This window comes from Saccostrea cucullata, unplaced genomic scaffold, assembly GCF_032062105.1.
Source record: "Saccostrea cucullata isolate Sc308-1 unplaced genomic scaffold, CSIRO_AGI_Scuc_v1 ctg4773, whole genome shotgun sequence".
NCBI lineage: Eukaryota > Metazoa > Mollusca > Bivalvia > Ostreida > Ostreidae > Saccostrea > Saccostrea cuccullata.
Window position 1 is genome coordinate 22452 of NW_026930551.1, and position 19970 is coordinate 42421.

Consider the following 19970-nt stretch of genomic DNA (forward strand, 5'->3'; position numbering starts at 1 on the left):
GATGAGGAAATACGACTATCTGAATCATTTGAAGTATTCTTCAGAAATAACGTCATGTGAAAAGGAAATAGTTCAAACCATGCTAGACATTTTAAAGAAAAATTAATCTGATTTTAATCGTACATATTTATTTCAGATCGTCCAGTTAACTTGAAGAGACAGTTAACTTGAACAGAACAGAGTATAGTTGGCAAGTCCATTAGAGAAATGACGGGGACGTCATTTTCTATTTGGAGGGGGTGTAGTAGAGGTACTTTAATTAAATGAAATAAAATGAATATTAAATATAAATAAATTAAATAAACTATTAACTGTGTTATAAATGATAAGTTTTCTGTTAAAAGATTATTCTTTTTCATTCTTTACTAATTTGAGTATTTAGTGATGTAGTTATACACCCCTTTGGATCCACCCCTGTACATACACTTTTACATGACCACACATGCATCTGTTGTTCAGATTTTGAAATGCTTGGGTTTCATTTGGTCTTTATGGGGTACTGAGTTTTATTCAGATTCTGAGTTTTAACAACGGATTTTGAGGATTTACCCGTGGAAGATTTTTAACAAAGCGTTGAAATCCTTTTACGTCGGTGCAAGAAAAACGTCGGTTTAGGAAAAATGCATTGCAGAACATTCGGTATCGGTTGAAACGTTTGGTTTTTTTTTATTTCATAGAAATACTTTTTAATTGCTCTTCCTCCTACAGTTTTGGTCCGATTACAATATAACTAAGTATACAAGTAAACTAAAGTCTAATCTAAAAAACATAATTCTGTGTATCGGTGTTTGATTTCGATGAACGGTGTTGCTTTCGTCAATAAAAACAGAAATTTGTTTGAAGAACTCAAAATGCTACTCCCACAGATTTGGTCAGATCTCAATATAACATGGCAACAAGTAGACTAAACTAAGATACATACATGTAATTCTGTGTATTGGTTGTCGGTTTCATAGATATACTTTCAAAATGCTACTCCTTCAGCTTTGGTCGGATTTCAATGGAACTTGACACACAAGTAGACTTCACTAAGGTACATTATTTATGTACAGGTTTTGGATTTTGATGAATGGTGTGATCGTGGTCACAAAACAGAATTTCTTAGAAATATGTTCAAAATGCTAATGCGACGTAAGGATAAACTCCGTACTCTGCGACCTTAAAGCAGATGCTCTATCCACTGCGCCACGCGGACGACTATAGCACACCTTTTGCAGTCCGTTATGTATATTTGTAATGGTCTTTATTAAGTTTTGGAATCCAATAATATTAATAGATATGGTAATTAAAATTTTTAATGGTTGCTGGGAATGTTAAAAATATTCAAAACTGACATTTTGAAGTATTTCCTCCAGGGAGGTATGGTTCTAAGTTGGATGACTACTAACAGATTTAAAACCCAGTTCCTCCAAAATACATTACAATATAAAATGTTCAGAAGCAGAAAAATGACTGATTTTGCTTCTCGTAACAAAACTTGTATGGTATATTTTTAAAAGTTAATATTACACTCAAAGCACCGAGCTACAATATTCTGAATCTTGTTTTTATCTGTAAACTTTTATAAGTAATATTATCAGAACAGAACATTCAAGAACATTTAATATCATTCACTTTGTGTTCCTTTAGAACAGTTTTGAAGAAAAGAAAATGAATAAAGATTAATGAATGAAGACTTTATCATTTTTATCATGAATTTTCCAATTGTGTACATTGGGGGGGGGGGGTATGTTAGGAATTTCATTCTCCTATTCTGGGGAGAAAACGAATAAAAGAATCATCTCCTGTTCTAACCCTGTGTCATAATGTCTGATTTCTTTAAAAAACAAGATGTGTTTGTGAAACACTGATGCCCCCGTATGACAACATAGCGAAGGTTAAACTTTCTCGAATGCAGATCAAATATGGTACCAAAAGTAAGGCCTTTTCACAAGAAATACAAATGTCAAATTTAAAACCCTAGCACCACCTGTTCAAAGGTTATGACCAAGGTTAACGTTTTTAAATGTAGGAAAAACTCCAGGGTCAAGGTCGAGGTTGTTGGTTTCTAAACAAAGGCCTTGTCTCAAAGATTACATAATATAAGCGCTACCCTAAATGACGTAGTTTCTCCACCCTGTTATGAAGAGGGGAAAATCACTTCTCTTTGTTTCATTGAAATAGTGCCACGTTACAGCTAAACCATAAATATTTTTTTCCAGTCGCTCAGGCATTTGAAAATATTGAAGTCGCTCTAACGTTATATAACGTCGTTCTGAAAAAAAGTTCAGAAATCTACACTCTAGTTTAATTAAAATTTTATTTCATTTACTAGGACACAAGGAAGAAACGAGCCAGCTATGATTTAAGTTAAGGCAACAAACACAGATGCGGAGAAAGAAAACCTTAATGGCATCCGTCCATTTAGAGCTTGTGGAAGGAAGTGATTACATCTTAATTTAATTACACTTTATAAATAAGTGAAGAGATATCAAGTTAGTGTAGTAATATATGTTAATCACATTTTATACTACTCTTTAAAATAAAGTTTGAAATTCCTATTTATAAATATTAAAACAATCCTACATAAATCTCCCTGTAAATAAATGAATGAATTAAAGCACGTAACCCGAAATTCCAGAGGCAATAAGCAAGTTAAACTACAAAAAGTTGGCTTGGGAGATATTTTATCCGACTTTATGACAAAATTTGCAGACAGCAAAATACCATTAGTTAAGAAAGGTACAAAAGGGATAATACTACTAGTATACAAGCGGTACTCTGATAACACAAACACAAATAAAAATTGGGACTTAGGCTTTACAAACGTGTCCACCGGCAAGTGGAGGCGTCTCCATATGAGAGAAAAATTCTCAAAAGGGACTTTAAACATTAACCTATGTACTTACTGGTAAATAAGCCTGTATTTCATATGATGGTAAAAATCTAAAACAAGGGTTAAGTGATAATTTTCGTGATGTAAATAATTCACATATGTTAAGATGGAGGAAAATAAAATGTGAAAAAATCTCTTTTATTCTGCCTCCTAAGGGATGTCATTCATGCAAAATCCTTAAAAAGTAGTTCCTTTTCTTCCTTGAAAAATACCGGAATTGGAGAAAAGTAGACAAGGAAAGGGATTTCATAATAACATTGTTCAAGATTTAGAAGAGTATGGTGGAATTCAATGGAGATGGGTATTTTTCCATCTTGCTAGAATTTATGATCAAGTATAGGATCAGGATATGTTACTAATGTTTGCAAATAATGCTAATTGCCTTCAATGCTATGATGAAAAGAAGAAAGAAAGAGAAAACGACACGCCTCACAAAAACATGAAGTAAGGCTTCACAAACGGGGTAAGGTATGAAATTCGAATTAGCTCCTCACTAGATAATAGAAAAGAAACTGTGAAGAAATTTGCTTATTTCTTGAGAAACTCGCATCGTAATGTATTAAAATAATTAACAACCACTTTTTGAAATGAAATTTGGTAAAAAAATTTATTATAAGAATAAGAAATGTTTTTGGTACCATCGATCCATTTTTGACAGAGTTATGACCTTTGGATTGAGAGAAATTCCTATTATAATGATTTGCAGTTTCTGTTCATTTTCTTCAAATAAAATGCAAATACTGAAAAGAAATTTTATATACAGGCCCCGTCGTCATTAACTTTCCGCAAGTCAATACTTGGCCTCAACTCTGAGGTATTCCCTCAAATTCCTTACCTCACCCTCAAGCCACCGTCACCACGCAAAAATTGAGTTTTCCTCAACAAAATTTTGAGTAAATACTCAAATATTTAAGTATAGCTCTCAAGTAACCTTAAAATTTTCCTATAGAACAAAAATGGCGGAAAGACGTCGCAGACGTAGGAAATATGAAAGGTTTTTGCATATTAGAAATCGGCCATCGAAGAAAATGATAAGAAACAGGACAAATCCATTTGAAATTTATACAGATGACCGTTTCAGGTTTAGGTGGCCTACTGTCATGCACCTATTGCAGAAAAATAATAACAATCTTTTAAACAGTGCGAGGAGAATGCCTTGCCTCCACTTCTGCAACTTTAGGTTTGTTTACGTTTTTGCTACCAGGACATTCCACAAACTTATTGGGGATAGCTTCAATGTGTCCGTGTGCATTGTGGGAAGGTGATGGCGTGCAGTGGCCAATGCAGTCGTCAGCGTCCGAAACGACTTTTTAAAAAATATGTTTTCCCTTAATACCCGCCCCTTTCATTTTCCCAAATAGCTGCCTCTCAAACTTTAGCACTTCTTCAATTAAGGTTATACGACACGTTCGTTTTTCTCTTGGTATTTATCATTGTCTTCTGATTTCTACATTGTTTTCAAAATGTTTTTAGATAAAAGTACACCCCAAAATTGTGATATAGGCATTACCTTTTAAGGGTTATACAAAAAATATGACTCTGTGGTATCTTGTCCAGATGTCTGGTAACACATATTTAAGTAACTTTACTTCAATGACAAATTCTTAGAAAAATTATATATTTTTGAGAAACGTGTCGTGTCGTCTGATCTTAACACAATTTCTTCTTCGGAGACCAATTGGCTACCCTCTTCCTCTTTGTTGCAGATACTAGATTTTCAATTTCTTTTTCAGCCATTTTATAAAAAATAGCGACAGACGACAAAGTTTTACTGTGTAAATTCATTACGGAAATGTTTTAAAAATCTTATTTCATCTAAAAGTTATTGAAACTTCAATTTTTTAGATGGGTTTGATTGACACATCCTTAAGCTTGCACTTTCACAAGATTTAATTTTATTCTTAATACTTAGGAAAAGTGGCATTCTTTTTGTGTATTAATGAAAAATATTAAATTTTCAATCAGAACAAAGAATTTCTATGCTTTGAAGTGTGCGAAATGTTATTATTTTGGGTGAATCAGGATATGCTCTCAAGAGGTTCTTTATAGTTGATCTTCTTTACTTGACTCCCAGTTCCAGAGTGCAGGAGGGTAGTTATAGAATAGGCGTTTGATATTCTGAAAAGGAGGTTTTCATGCTGAAAGACAGGTTTATGGGTTGAGGCCGACAGAACCTGCGCTTTCATTGTAGCCTGTGCAGTTCTCCACTATCTTGGGATAGAGAGACATGACATTGTAGATGCGATACCATCTATTCAAGATAAACTGATCGACGAAGTGGCGTTAGGAAGGCAACACGTAGGAAAGCATGTTAGATATCTCATCGTCAATGTAATACGTTCATAGAATCGATATTACTGAGATGTATATTTATATTTTTTTCAAAAATCAGATTTCACTGATAATTCATTTGCATTCATAAACTATGTTTAGTAAATTCTTTTTTAACTTCAATAACAATATTTCTTTTTCTATATTTGAAACCCACTTCTAACATCTTTTTTCCTCAAATGCTTAAGCTGTTTTACATTTACTTTCCTTTATCTTTTCATTGCGATTTCCATGAGTGCATTTATTTTATATACTGTAATTCACTTAATTTCGTCAACACCTTACAGTGTATTTTCGCGAGAAAAACATTTACTCTTCATTCGTGATACAGTAGTCTGAAGTCGTTACCGAAGACGTAGATAACTGAACAAAAAGCTCATTAAATAATAAAACTAAACAATATACACGCAAGAATAATCTTAATCTAGAAAATTTAAAATGTATTAAAAATTATCAAGGTAATTGTTTTTAATCTTTGGAATAAACATACTCGTTTACAGCTCTTGTGACATCCTCCCAGGCTACTTCTCTCTCAACTTTTCTCCTCCCAGTTCCCTTAAAGTAAACTTTCCAAAAAGTTTCTGTTCCTTTCTTGAAATAAAATCAATTGAAACACTTTGCTCTAAGTTGCTCCAGGTATGTTTCTTTTTTGCTGTGGATGCTGCTAGGGGTGTTTCGCCAGGCTCCAATATTGTTTCGTTTATTTTGGAAGAATTTTCAATTACATACCCGGTACATATTATATCATATAGGACATCCATTTCTTCCATTATTGGTGAGACAGACGCTCCGAAGTATGCGCCGTGATCAACACAAAAATAATAACGTTACAACGTTGTGAATCGAATTTGCATTATTAAGGTAGATCCAAAAAGAAAATGTAATGTGTAAAATTCGTAACGCTTACTTTGTTTAATGCTGATAAATTGGCGAACAATTTTTCTCAATCACTGATTAGATTTATATTATTTATTAAGTATCCCTGCCTTGGGTAAAAATCAGAAAAGAATCAAATACAACTAGCTAACTACAGCGAAGGTAAACCTAAACTTCTTATTAAAAACCAGAAGTCTCTGTCGAGACTGAAGCTCTACTGGTTTGAACTTATAGCAAAGGAAGAGAAAAGTACTTAAGCAGTTGGGATTTGAATCTTTACAACAGCAATAAATAGAATAATGATCGTTGATAAAGTCTCTTTATGTTCTTAGTGTAGTCTACTTGTGTGCCAAGATATATTGAAATCAGACCAAAACTGTAGGAGGAGTAGCATTTTGAAACAATTTTACAGATATTTCTATTTTTAGTAACCACGGCAACACCGTTCATCGAAATCAAAAACCGATACACAGATTTATGTATCTTAGTGTAGTCTACTTGTGTGCCAAGTTATACTAAAATCAGACCAAAACTGTAGGAGGAGTAGCATTTTGAAAGAATTTCACAGAAATTTCTATTTTTAGTAACCACGGCAACACCGTTCATCGAAATCAAAAACCAATACATAGAATTATGTATCTTAATGTATTCTACTTGTGTGCCAAGTTATATTGAAATCAGACCAAAACTGTAGGAATAGTAGCATTTTGAAAGAATTTCACAGAAATTTCTATTTATAGTAACCACGGCAACACCGTTCATCGAAATCAAAAACCGATACACAGAATTATGTATCTTAGTGTATTCTACTTGTGTGCCAAGTTATATTGAAATCAGACCAAAACTGTAGGAGGAGTAGCATTTTGAAAGAATTTCACAGAAATTTCTATTTTTAGTAACCACGGCAACACCGTTCATCGAAATCAAAAACCGATATACAGAATTATGTATCTTAGTGTATTCTACTTGTGTGCCAAGTTATACTGAAATCAGACCAAAACTGTAGGAATAGTAGCATTTTGAAAGAATTTCACAGAAATTTCTATTTTTAGTAACCACGGCAACACCGTTCATCGAAATCAAAAACCGATACACAGAATTATGTATCTTAGTGTAGTCCACTTGTGTGCCAAGTTATATTGAAATTAGACCAAAACTGTAGGAGGAGTAGCATTTTGAAAAATTGTTTACAGACAGACGGACAGACAGACAGACGGACGGACGCCGGACGCATTACTATCGCATAAGCTCTTCTGGTCTCTGACCAGTAGAGCTAAAAACACAAGTACCAAGGACAGGTCAGCTCTATTCGGGCCCCTAACCCTTGCACCTGTGATCTTCCTGACAAATTGTCAGAACTTTGGCTTACGGCTTGCAAAACTATATCATACAATTGAACAGCTTCGGCTCTGTACGGGCCACTGATCAATTGATTAAGTCAAGAAGGTTACACTAGAAATAAATATTACCTATCTCCTCCGCTGTAACAGGAATGACGCTGTCTTTCAGTCTCTCTTACTTTTATACTACAGGAATAGTCTATTAAAAAGGGGTGTCAGGTTATACTATTATGATAACAACTAAGGTCACTAAAACGTTTGAAGTAATACATCAAAAATATCACGTTACTCACGCCTCTGGGTACATTCATCCCGAATGAAAAAATCTTATCTTTCTGTATATGTTTTTATTTTCAATTAAACAATGAAACAAACAACCAAAAGAACCATACTTTGGTTAACACTATCTGTGTTGGACATAGTTATATACAGTACTCTCTAACATAAAATAAGTTTCTCAACAGTGGTTTCTTCAATATCAACTGGACCCTCTCTAAATTTCTTTACTTTTTTTTACTGAAACTTCCTTGCGAAACTCAGTTTGTGTGCCAATGTCAGTCATAGCTTTCTTACTCTCAATCAGTTGTTTAGCATCATCATTGGATGGACGTTTCCCTGGAAGCATCGGGGATGTTTTCTTGCGAAAAATCCGCCCAACCATGATATCAAGAGTCTGGTCTCATTACTGTTTCTGTAGATGCATTTTGGCCACTGGCACAAGCTGTATTGCTGTCATTGGATTCTGTCAAAAGTAAATCACCTGGGTCTTGTGACAACCATTCTTCTTTCTCTGAATCGCTTTCACTTGACAAATTAGTGTTGTATTCTTTTTCTGAGTTCTCTGGTTTGCCTTCACTTGCTGGGTCAAGCTTCTGTCCCAAAGGCATTGGACTTTCCAATAAACCTGCATGTGTTCTCTTCATATGTCTCTTAACATTATATTCTTTTTGTGATGTAAAATCACAAAATTCACAAGAATGTTCTTTCATGGCACATTGTACAACATGCATGGAGAACTCACTGTCTCCTTGAAACAGTTCGGTACACATTGGACACTTCCTTGTCCCACTCCGTTTGGTTAACTTTGTTTTCACCATGGTTTTGCGTGATCTGAAATAGACAAAAGTATATGATACTCTAAAATATTACTAGTACTCAGTTTTATTATCTTTTAACCAAAATGGAGGTCTTCTGCTTCTAAACTGTCTGTAGTTAACTCTTCATTACCAACAGAGCCTACTGTCATCAGTACTACCCTGAAGCTCATCAATAACTGTATCTCTTGCAATTGCTTTCTTGTCATTTATGTCATCAGGCAGCAATTGGTTTTTGTCAAGAATTCTATCGTCTCTCTGTTCTACAGCATCTGGAGTTTCTCCAAATAATGTTTGATGTCGTTTCAGTCTCATTCTGTCGACGTGTATGACCTGATTTGACCAACGTGCTCCGCAATTCACCAGGTACGTTACATCAGACATTACCTTAATGATTTTGTATGGTCCACGCCAATAACTCGTGAATTTTGGTCACTGTCCTTTCTTAGTTCTAGGAAAGTAAACGTAAACCTCATCATTTTCCTTGAACTTTGCCGAATTCAATTTTCTGTCCTGATAATGTTTCTGACGAACCGTGGCTTGTTGTGTATTTGTGCGTACAATTTTATGTGCATTTTCAAGCATTTCTTGCAGTTCCCAAACCCATTTATTTTGAGGTACTGAGTTAATAGCAGAGGGTACATCATCATACATGATGTCTAAAGGACTGCAAATCTCCCTTCCAAGCATCAATGAATTTGGAGAAAAACCAGTGGTTTCATGGATTGTGGATCTGTATGCCATCATGACATAAGGTAAGATTGTCGTTAACAAAATTGCTGAGCATAGTTGTTAGAGACCGATTGAAACGTTCCACCATACCATCCGATTGGGGATGATGTGGCGGTGTGTGTATCTTTCGAATTCCAAGCAAAGTACACATTTCAGAGAACAGTTTGCTTTCAAACTGCCTACCTTGGTCTGAGTGGATGACCGCTGGTGTACCAAATCGACATACATGTATCGCCTCTTCTACTATGATTTTTGCAAACGTACTTGTTTCCATATTTGGCATTGCAAAACTTTCTGTCCATTTAGTATAATAGTCTGCAACCACCAGGATGTATTTGTTTCCATTCTTTGTGACTGGCAGCTCTCCTAAAATGTCTGTCGCTATTCTCTTAAAAGGATAACCAGAATGTACTACCTTCATGGGTGCACACTTGGTCACATTGTCACTCTTCCTTTTAGAACAAAGCTCACAACCAGCTATACACTGTTGTACATCACGCTGCAGACCAGGCCAGTAATACCTATTGCGAATTTTAGACAATGTCTTCTTAATACCAAGATGACCTGAAGTTTTTTCGTTATGGTATTGTCTAAGAACATTACGGCGCTCAGAGTATGGGACAGCATACTGATAAAGTGTCTGCTTTGATGCCAATTCATCCCACTTTCGACAGATTAGATTATCTTTAATGCACAGTCTGTCAAACTGAGAAACTAGTGACTTAAGAGAATAATTTTCTGGTGCCACTTTCTTAGAACCAGGAGAGGAGCCTTCCTCAATCCATTCACGTAACTTCTGCAGATCATTATCATTTTTCTGAGCTACTTGCAGTGACTGACATTGTTCAATCTGGTTACAAATATTTACATCGGACTCCTCTTTTTCAAGTGTACTGTGATAACCACATTGCTTACATGGAAGCCTGCTCAGTGCATCTGCATTTTTATGTAAACGCCCTGGACGATGTTCGATTCTGAAATTGAAAGTTGATACTATATCTATCCAACGTGCAAACTGTCCCTCAGGTTTTTTAAATTGCATTAACCACCTGAGAGAACTATGATCTGTCCTTACAAGGAATTCTCTGCCATACAAGTTATGTTTGAAGTACTTGACAAAATGCGTCACTGCTAAGAGTTCCTTTCTGGTAACACAATAACGACGTTCAGATTTTGACAAGCACCTACTTGCATACGCACAGACTCTCTCCTTGCCATCAATTACCTGCGAAAGTACAGCACCAATGGCTTTATCACTCGCATCAGTGACTAAGATAAAATCTTTTTTAAAAATCTGGATGTGCAAAAATTGGGTCTGAAGTCAGAATTTGTTTTAGCTTGTCAAATGAAATCTGACATTCCTCTGTCCATTTAAAGGTTTCTCTTTGGACGTTGTCATGCAAAGGTTTTGCAATAGAGGCAAAATCCTTGACAAACTTCCTTTAATAACTACATAGACCAATATAGGATCTTACTTCTGTAATATTGGAAGGCGTATTCCAATCTTGAATTGCTTTGGTCTTATCTGCACTTGTAGCTATCCCATTTGAAGATGCAACATGGCCCAAAAGCTTAACTTGTCTGGCAAAAAGAGTACACTTTTTCGGTTTAAGTTTTCCTGCTTCTTCCAGACGGTCAAACACTCATGAGAGATTTTTTATCATATCTTCAAAATTCTTTCCAAAGACTATAATGTCGTCAAGATAAATCAGACAGATTTCCAATTTCAAACCGCGCATCACTGTTTCCATAAGACGTTCAAATGTTGCTGGCGCGTTGTACAGGCCGAATTGCATCACTAAAAATCCATACAAGTATCTTCTTGTTGTGAAAGCTGTTTTCTGCTTGTCTTGAGAGTCAACGGCCACCTGCCAATACCCTGAACATAAATCTAACGTAGAAAACCAAGTAGCACCACTAAGCTTATCAAGAGAATCATCTATCCTTGGCAAAGGATATGAATCATGCTTTGTAACTTTATTCAGCTTTCTGTAATCTACACAAAATCTGGCGGTACCGTCTTTCTTCTTTACCAACACTATATTCGACGCCCATGGACTATTTGAAAGCTCGATGATATTTCGTTGTAGCATATCACTAACATGCATGTCCACCTCCATTTGCATATGCACAGGTATTCTCCTTGGAGGCTGCTTAATAGGTGGGTTGTCTCCAGTACTAATCTTGTGTTTAATAATGTTGGTTTTTCCTAAATCTCGGTCAGACGTTGCAAAAGATGGCTGGTAACGTAACAGTAATTGAAGTACAGCTCGCTTGTTCTCCGGTGACATACCTGTACTTGACCTCACATATAAATCTTGCAAATGATCTGGCAGTTCTAAATTTTCTTTGCAATCTGCCGTCCTTTTGCTCGTGGTCGCTGTCAAAACATTTTGAACCGAGTTCAATTCAGCAATGAATGTGCCTTTCCTTAAATGTGTTACCTCATTGTGTACGTTCATAAGATGCATTTTAACTTTGCTCTCTTTGTTGCAGGTTACAAGTGTTCTTGCTACATATGCTGTATCAGAATCATTGCATTGCTTACTAATAAGCCTGCTTCAGAGAATCTGGAATCACTTTGGTTATCCAGGTAATGGACATCGCAATAAGTCAAAACTTCACTCTTTGGAGGTATCCCCAGATCTTCACGCAATGTTACTCGGAAGCAACCAATTTTCCCTTGTATTGACAAGGAGTTGACTTTTTTATATGACCAAAATTCAGCAAACAACTATCTAGGTCTGGTGAACATTTATGTGCCCTTAGAAAATCTAAACCTAATATTCCATCAACACTTGAATCGGCAACTACCATAGCATGTTCAAAGTCCATACTCTGTATGGAAAACTTCATTTCTTGTGTACCATACACTTTCAGTGGTGTGCCACCTGCTATTAAGGTATCTGTACTTAATTGTTTCAGTGGTTTGTGTGACAAAACATTGGCTATCATGCCCTTAGACACAATGGAAACTGTTGCTCCTGTATCATTCAGTCCGCTCATCACATTTTGGCGAGGTGTATGGCTGCCAAATGTCTATGACTTGTATGTATTTTACATGACGCTCAACTAAAGGTGTTGAGTGCCTATCCCTTGTCAATTCAAATTCTAATCTATTTATTTCCTCTTCGAGAAATGATATTTCAGTTTCAATCAAATCATTTGCGCAAGACCCCATGTCAAACAATTTACCTTTGGCATGCAATAAAATCAAATGTAGAATGTAAAACAATAAAATTAGTCAGCAATAACAAAACAAGGAAGCACACACCGCTGCCACCAAATAATGTAATGTGTAATTGAGTTCGTAACGCTTACCTTGTTTAATAATGATAAAATGACAAACAATTTTTCTCAATCACTGATTAGATTTATATTTTTTTTATTAGGTATCCCTGCCTTGGGTAAAAATCAGAAAAGAATCAAATACAACTAGCTAACTATAGCGAAGGTAAACATTGTACATTGCCAAGGCTACTTAACATCATAAAAAAGCGGAGTTGTGTTGTTTTAACTTTCGGGCACACTTTCTTGAGACATAACTCAGGTGAGTTAAAACTTTGAGTTAAACTAAAATTTGAGTTGAGTAAAATAAAACGTTCGTGGCACCGGGGCCTGATCTTAGGGAAGGGTTGGTTACTATGGCCTATCAAATTTTTACATGAATGTGTATATAGAAAGAAATCATTCTGACTACAGAAAAGCGAAAGCGGTATTCAGTCACATTTATATCGAAGCATCCTGGGGAACATGTGCAGCTAAACTGTACATTCAAATTTGTACGCATCTTTACACCCTAGGGGTAGGATAACGATATAATGGACAATCAAAAAAGTACACAACAATGCATCGTAAAATCTTTTTAAAAGCCATATTCTTCAGTACCGATAAAAAGTTATATGACCTGCTGGGGAAAGGCTTTGGAACCAATTACTAATAAATTCTGCGCAAGTAAACTAGCATTATAAAAATCTTTTCAAACACAAAAGCCAGGATTAGTCATAAATGATAACATTTTATAGCAGAATTTTGATGAAGGGTATGATTAAATTTGTTTAAATTATGACCCCAGGGTTAAGGTGAGGAGGCCATCGTGGGCAATCAAACATTTATACAGAAGAAAAACTTTTCAAGACCAGCAAGGTCATGATCAGTCATCTTTAAAAAAGTCTTCACAGGTTGTACATGTTTAAGTTTATTCAATTTACATGATTGTATGACCCAGAGAGGTAGGTTTAAGCCAAATTGGGTAATCAGAATACATGGGAAAAGGATAAAATCCTCAAGACCAGGAATACTTTGATTATTGTTTCAAGGAAACACCCTGAAGTTGTGTAGCTTCAAGTTTTGTTAGTTCAAAGCATAAATAAGTCTTAGAATGGTGATCATATTTTTATAAAGAAAAAAGAACATTAAGAAAAAAGAATCTGGATTGGTAATATTTATTTTGGTGAGAGTTGTGACCCATGGAACTTTTATAGAATCTGTAAATTTGTTGTATAACTAAAGTGAAAAAAAAACAAACAAAAGATTGCGGTGATTCGTTGCTTTTATTTTAATAATTCTTCATCGGAAACCCATCAGAGGACGCTTCAATACCATCCTTGATCTACAAAAAGAAAACAAAGTCTTTCAAACAATAATTTTATACACAACTATTTCAAATTCTCTGCTAATTTGACAACATACATGTCGTAGGATGAAAATGCAATACTGATTGATTGTACATTGTTTAACGCCAATTTTTCAGCCATGTTTCGGCGGAAGACAATAGAATTTCGAGAAAAAAGGAGAGGGACATGTTATGGGATCATTATTTCACCAATCGAGGATAAGCACGATAATACATGGTTTTCCTTTGACGTATTATGCCTCGGAGTAATTCCCCTTGACCGCCATCTTGTATGGCAAATGAGTAAAGTTTCCTCTTTGGGCAATCAATTTTAAACATGCATTCCAGAAATATATGGGAAAAAATATTTACAATTTTGAAATTAAGAATTAAAAGAGGCCTTAAAAAGGTTTATCCTGAGGAAAACAATTTACATTTACCTCAGTGCCTAAAATAATAAAAATTGAACTTGGTTGAATAATGAAGAATCTGGTAATGTTGACCAACAGCATGGCGGCCATAGGGAAACAACTCTTGCTTAAATCACTTCAATGGTTAACCATTTATACGATGACGTTCCCGCAAATATCTAACATAATTGGTGCAACTGCATCTTGGTGGTTCCTAATAACCCAAGTGGACTTTTTAAGGCACATTATAGCACTGTGTTTTTAAAGTCAATTTATAGGTGGTTCCAGTGTTTTCTCTCTCGTTCCCCCTCTCTTTTTTTATAAATACTAGTTTTACACATGTTAGTTCTTTTCATAGAGTTAAACTTTTTAAAAAGATACAAAATTCCGTTTTAAAATCGTAGAGCCATAACCCAGAGATAATTTGTATAAAAAACGTATAAAAAAATAACATTTTGTAAAGAGCGGAAAAAACACTATCCAGCCATAATTCAATACATATTACAACAAATCAAAACACTATATACATGTAGGGTAAAAATATTTGCCTTTCCTAAAACAAAACAACCATATTCATCAATATAATGCGTATAAATCATGTGTTGCATCATTGAAAATTTAAACTTCACCCAGATTCTTGCCGAATCCAAATTAGAAGCGCCCTCGTTCTGTAAATAAAGTGAAATGTTTTTTTTTTTATGTTAAGACGAGGTGAAGGGAGAAAAAGTTGAGAAAAAACAACTCACAGTGCACTCTCTTGCAGCAAACTCCGTAATATTTGCTGACGGGAATGCAGGTTTCATACCAACCATGGCACTTCCAGTAAGGTGGACTGCAAATTCCACTTTGCAGACTTCCCTTTGGACATTGTTGATATCGAAATGCTGTAAAAGAAGTAAAAATTTCAGGTTGAGAATTACGATCATTTCAAAAAGAAATTGATTCGTAATTTTTTGAACAACTCAGGCATGCCTTGGGGTTCACATTTGAGAAAATATTTTTAACGAGACAGTTTATGTTAAGTCGTAAATTCCAATGAGTTATTACTCAAATCAGAGGAACCGCTAATTTTTTTAATTTTTTTTTTTTGGGGGGGGGGGTTAATTCTGTGAATGCTACGGATCTATGCTTAATTCATTAATCATGTATGTAAGGTAAAACAATTTTAGAAAAAGTGATCTACAATATTCCAGAGTACTAGTATGTCCACAGAGCTTTGTTTATTACCAGATATTATTGCGTGTCATGAAATTGTTCAAAATGCTGATAGAAATAATACCTGTTGAAATACAATAAATAATTTTATTGTTTGAGAAAAAAAAATAAAGGAAGTTTTCAGAATATTTTGTATTGTTGGTCATTGACCACTTTGGAACAGTTATGTGAATTTGCAGCTTATAAGGAAGAAATGGCGTCAACAACCCACTTTATTTTTGTTTTTCAATGATAATATAGAATTTCAATGATACTATAGAATTTCTATACATATTTATTTCGTTTTGTTTCAGAGAATTTATAAAAATTGTTTTAATAAATTTACCATATTTTGAAACTATTATATCACCGATCTTTTTCATATGTACTGCGAAGATACGTAAACCTAAATTTTTTTACGTCTTGTTTTGTTTTAGAGAATTTAAAATTATTTTTAACAAATTTACCATATTTAAAAACTATATCACCAATCTTTTTCATATGCACTGCGAGGATGCGACACTTTTAAATCTAGAATCGGAGTGAGAAGTCTAATTGTAAGTATTGAACCTTTATCCTACGTGTAGAACAGCACCAGAAATACAATTTCTAATCTTTACAAAAAAATATTGCTAGAAAAGTTCTACTTACCATCAACTGAAAATGCCAGACAACAAGCAAGGAGCAGAAAAGCTAAAGCCTTGGTTGCCATGTCGGTTTCAATGGGTTTCTCCTGTAGAACACAGAAAAGGATGCCAGGGAACAATTGAAACCCCGTATTTATATGAAGTTTTCAATTTTTCTGTCCAATCAGTCGCATGTATTATGGAAAAACCGACCGGCTTGATTATGTCAAATTTTAATAATTATCCACTGGAATGATTAATCAAATTTAATTTGTTGTCAAGGTTTTTCTTAGAAAATCTCTTAAAGTATGTTATTTTTTTATGACATGAACACTTGCATATACATGACAAGTGATCTTTTTCCCTTTTAATTTATCAGGTTGTATTAATTTTATATAAATAAGATATTACATATTGGTACAGTAATAGGATAAAAAAAAATCAATATTTGTACCATGCTCACAATCCTTTTAATATATATGACGTATTAAAACTAGTAATATAACTTCATATATTTTAATTATTACCTTATCGCACTAGTTCAACAATGTTTACTTTGATAAATTAATGACCAAGTAACAAATGTCCCAAAACTATTGGTGATGTCAGAAAATGGTTTCAAGCGACTCAGTGGTAATGTTCGGACAGATACAGGAAAACTTGAGTTTGTTTCCATTACCGATGATATCTTAAATGGTTGTGATGTCCAAGGACTTTTTAACAGTCGTTTCTCTACGTTCCTCCGATCTAAATTTACATCAACTAGTTCATTTTTGGTAAAAAGTGCATCTTTTAATTTCTTAGCTTTTTTTTTTTCGAGTTTAAGTACTCGCTCGGAAATATTTAACACAAACGCCGTTTGAACTGATGTCACTTACAAGTATATCACCTACAACGGATGCGTCGATTTGGACCCAGATGGAAACTCATATGGAATCAAATGGAAACTCAAATGGACCCAAATGGAATATTGAATATATTTATTATCGCATTTTCAAGTTGTGACTTATTTAAAATATTGAGAAAAAAATGAACTTAAAAAAGGAGAATATTTTAACAATATTAATTTCTTAAAGCGTATTTTTTTCTATTTGTAATAACATTTGCACATCATGGAATACATAGTTTCCATGGCAGTAGGAACCGAGCCGGGGAGGGGGGCACGAGAGGCCATGCCTCCCCCTCCCAATAGTTTCGCCGATATATAGGGTACTATCAAAAAATAATTCGTATCTCAAAATACAATATTAGAAACAAATAATTATTAAATTCTATTTGTAAGTTCATATTTTTCATCATTTTGAATAAGAAAAAATTCATATTTTTAAATATTCCATTTGGTTCCCATTTGATTTCCATTTGGGTAAATCGAAGTACGGCCTACAACGTATTATAGTGTTTATTTTTTCCTGTGAAAGTCTTAGTTTCCTATTGAGGTGTTTAGTTACTTTAACAGTTCCGTCACTTTGTTCTTTCACTATTAACGAAAATCCACACAGTACACAGCTATCTTATATCATAAGTCCTTCTTGAGGTAAATACACCACTTGTGTTCATGGAGGCGGCCATGTTTGTCGTACTCGATATCCCTCGGATGTTTTCTATAAATCTGGATTAACCTAGAAATGTTCCGAATATGTTGATGCGCTTAGAGAAATCGTAAGCGATAAGCTGATTTGTTATCTCAAATGTCACTCAGAGATTGGCCCTTTTGAGAGTTCTTCAGACCCTATGAACGAAGTGAAATAGTAGGGCCTGACATTGATCAGACTACTTTCTTAAAAAATCTTCTTCTCTGCTCCTGTGTATTAAACCAATGCAATATAGTTATTACGAGCAAGGATGCCTCTTCCAAATTTGTGAATTTCAGGGCCCTGGGTCATGTGTTCTGGTACTTTGAAAATCTTTTCTTTTGCTCCTAGGTGTTATGCCAATGATCTAAGTACATATTTATGATGAAGAAAGGTGCACTTTCCAGAATTGTTAATTTCAAGGCCCCTGGATCAGGGATACTAAGGTGGGTGGGGTTAAATAGTCTTAAAATATATAAATTCTTTGAAATCTGCTCTTTGGTAGTACTCAATCATTTATGATGAAATAAAATTTACAGTAAAATGTCAAAATTTTGAAATATGTGACCCCAGGGTCAGTGGTTCCTGTGGGGCGGGGTGCACAACTGGTTATAAAGTGGAAATGCATTTTCTCTTGTTTCCCTGGTCTACCTCTGGGTATTAAGTAATCAAAGTAAATATGCGAAGTTTATAGGTATGATAAGCAATCGTGCACGTGCCTCTTTCTAAATTGTAAATTTCATGGCCTCTGGTTTTAAACACGAACCTTACATGTACAATTCCAATTGTTGGAAAGTATGATACTCAGGTGACCTATAAAGCCCGTGGGCATCTTGTTATCTTTTTTATCTCTTCTAACAAAAGATTTACAATGTCGTTACTATTCCAGGTACGACTCATGAAAGATTGATTGATTTTATATTGTTTAACGCCGAGTCGGCAATATTTCAGCCATATTTCGGCGGATGTTTATTTATTGACCGGTTTTTGAAAGTTTTTGGTTTCTCCGGCGGCCCGCAATGGGCCTACTCTTTTTCGAACTCCAGAGAATCGATTTTTTACGTGCCAAGGGGGTTGTTATCCTTGACACGGGGCACCATTTAATGTCCCATCCGACGGACTTAAAATTTAAAAATATGTAAACTGACTCATGAAAGACAAACAGGGGCAAGTGACTGAAGGTACAGGGACAACTAACTCCTGTCAGCCACCCTGCAAGCGGTACCAGATAGTCTCAGCAAGTTTATCTTTTAAAAAAGATAGTTGAGCTAGCGTCATAGCAATTATTAAACACAGAAAGGAAGGTTCGTGATCAACAGTTTTTTTTTTGCTGAATTCTTTAATGTTTAACGATATAGAGTCTGATAGAGTATTATAATTATACCCGCACTTTCTAAAGAAAGTTCGGGTATATTGTTGTTACTCATGTCCGTCCGTCCGTCTGTCACACTTTTCTTCCCTGAACTCTTTCTACATTTTACTCAGCAGCCTAATCACCTTTTGGGAGATGGTTGGTGGGGTCATGTAGATGTGCAGTAAGGTTTCGGAATTTTGATTTTGCCCCGGGGGGTCAAATGGGGGTCAAAAAATGACGTTTTTTATGCAAAAAGCCCCGTCTTCCCTGAACTCCTCTTTCTTTTTACTCAGCAGCCTAATCACCTTTTGGGAGATGGTTGGTGGTGTCATGTAGATATGCAGTAAGGTTTTGGAATTTTGATTTTGCCCCAGGGGGTCAAATGGGGGTCGAAAAATGACGTTTTTTATGCTAAAAGCCCCGTCTTCCATGAACTCTTTCTACATTTTACTCAGCAGCCTAATCACCTTTTGGGAGATGGTTGGTGGTGTCATGTAGATGTGCAGTAAGGTTTCAGAATTTAGATTTTGCCCCGGGGGGTCAAATGGGGGTCGAAAAATGACATTTTTTATGCAAAAAGCCCCATCTTCCCTGACCTCCTCTTACATTTTACTCAGCAGCCTAATCATCTTTTGGGAGATGGTTGGTTAGGTCATGTAGATGTGTAGTAAGGTTTCGGAATTTTGATTTTGCCCCGGGGGTCAAATGAGGGTCGAAAACTGACGTAATTTATGCAAAAAGCCCCGTCTTCCCTAAACTCCTACTTCATTTTACACAGTGGCCTAATCCTCTTTTAGGAGAGTTCACTCTTTTGAAATTTTGGTAAAACATCAAGGTCAAGGGGTAAAAAATCATAGCATGTTGGGAAATATCTTGTTATGGGTAATGTACACGTGAAATGTGAAAGTCGTATCTCTTCTCAATCAAAAGGAAATACAACATTATTGAAAAG

At 35.1% G+C, this 19970-nt stretch overlaps 1 long non-coding RNA gene and 1 pseudogene across 1 annotated transcript; both read right to left on the reverse strand.

Annotated features, from left to right (window-relative positions):
• Window positions 1-7860: 7860 nt before the first annotated feature.
• LOC134229031 (uncharacterized) lies at window positions 7861-8559 on the reverse strand (annotated as a pseudogene).
• Window positions 8560-13755: 5196 nt separating this feature from the next.
• On the reverse strand, window positions 13756-16227 carry LOC134229025 (uncharacterized). The gene is made up of 3 exons (XR_009984118.1): window positions 16119-16227; window positions 15020-15157; window positions 13756-13860 (listed from the first exon to the last, which is right to left on the reverse strand). It is a non-coding gene; the product is annotated as an uncharacterized LOC134229025 (long non-coding RNA).
• Window positions 16228-19970: the final 3743 nt, after the last annotated feature.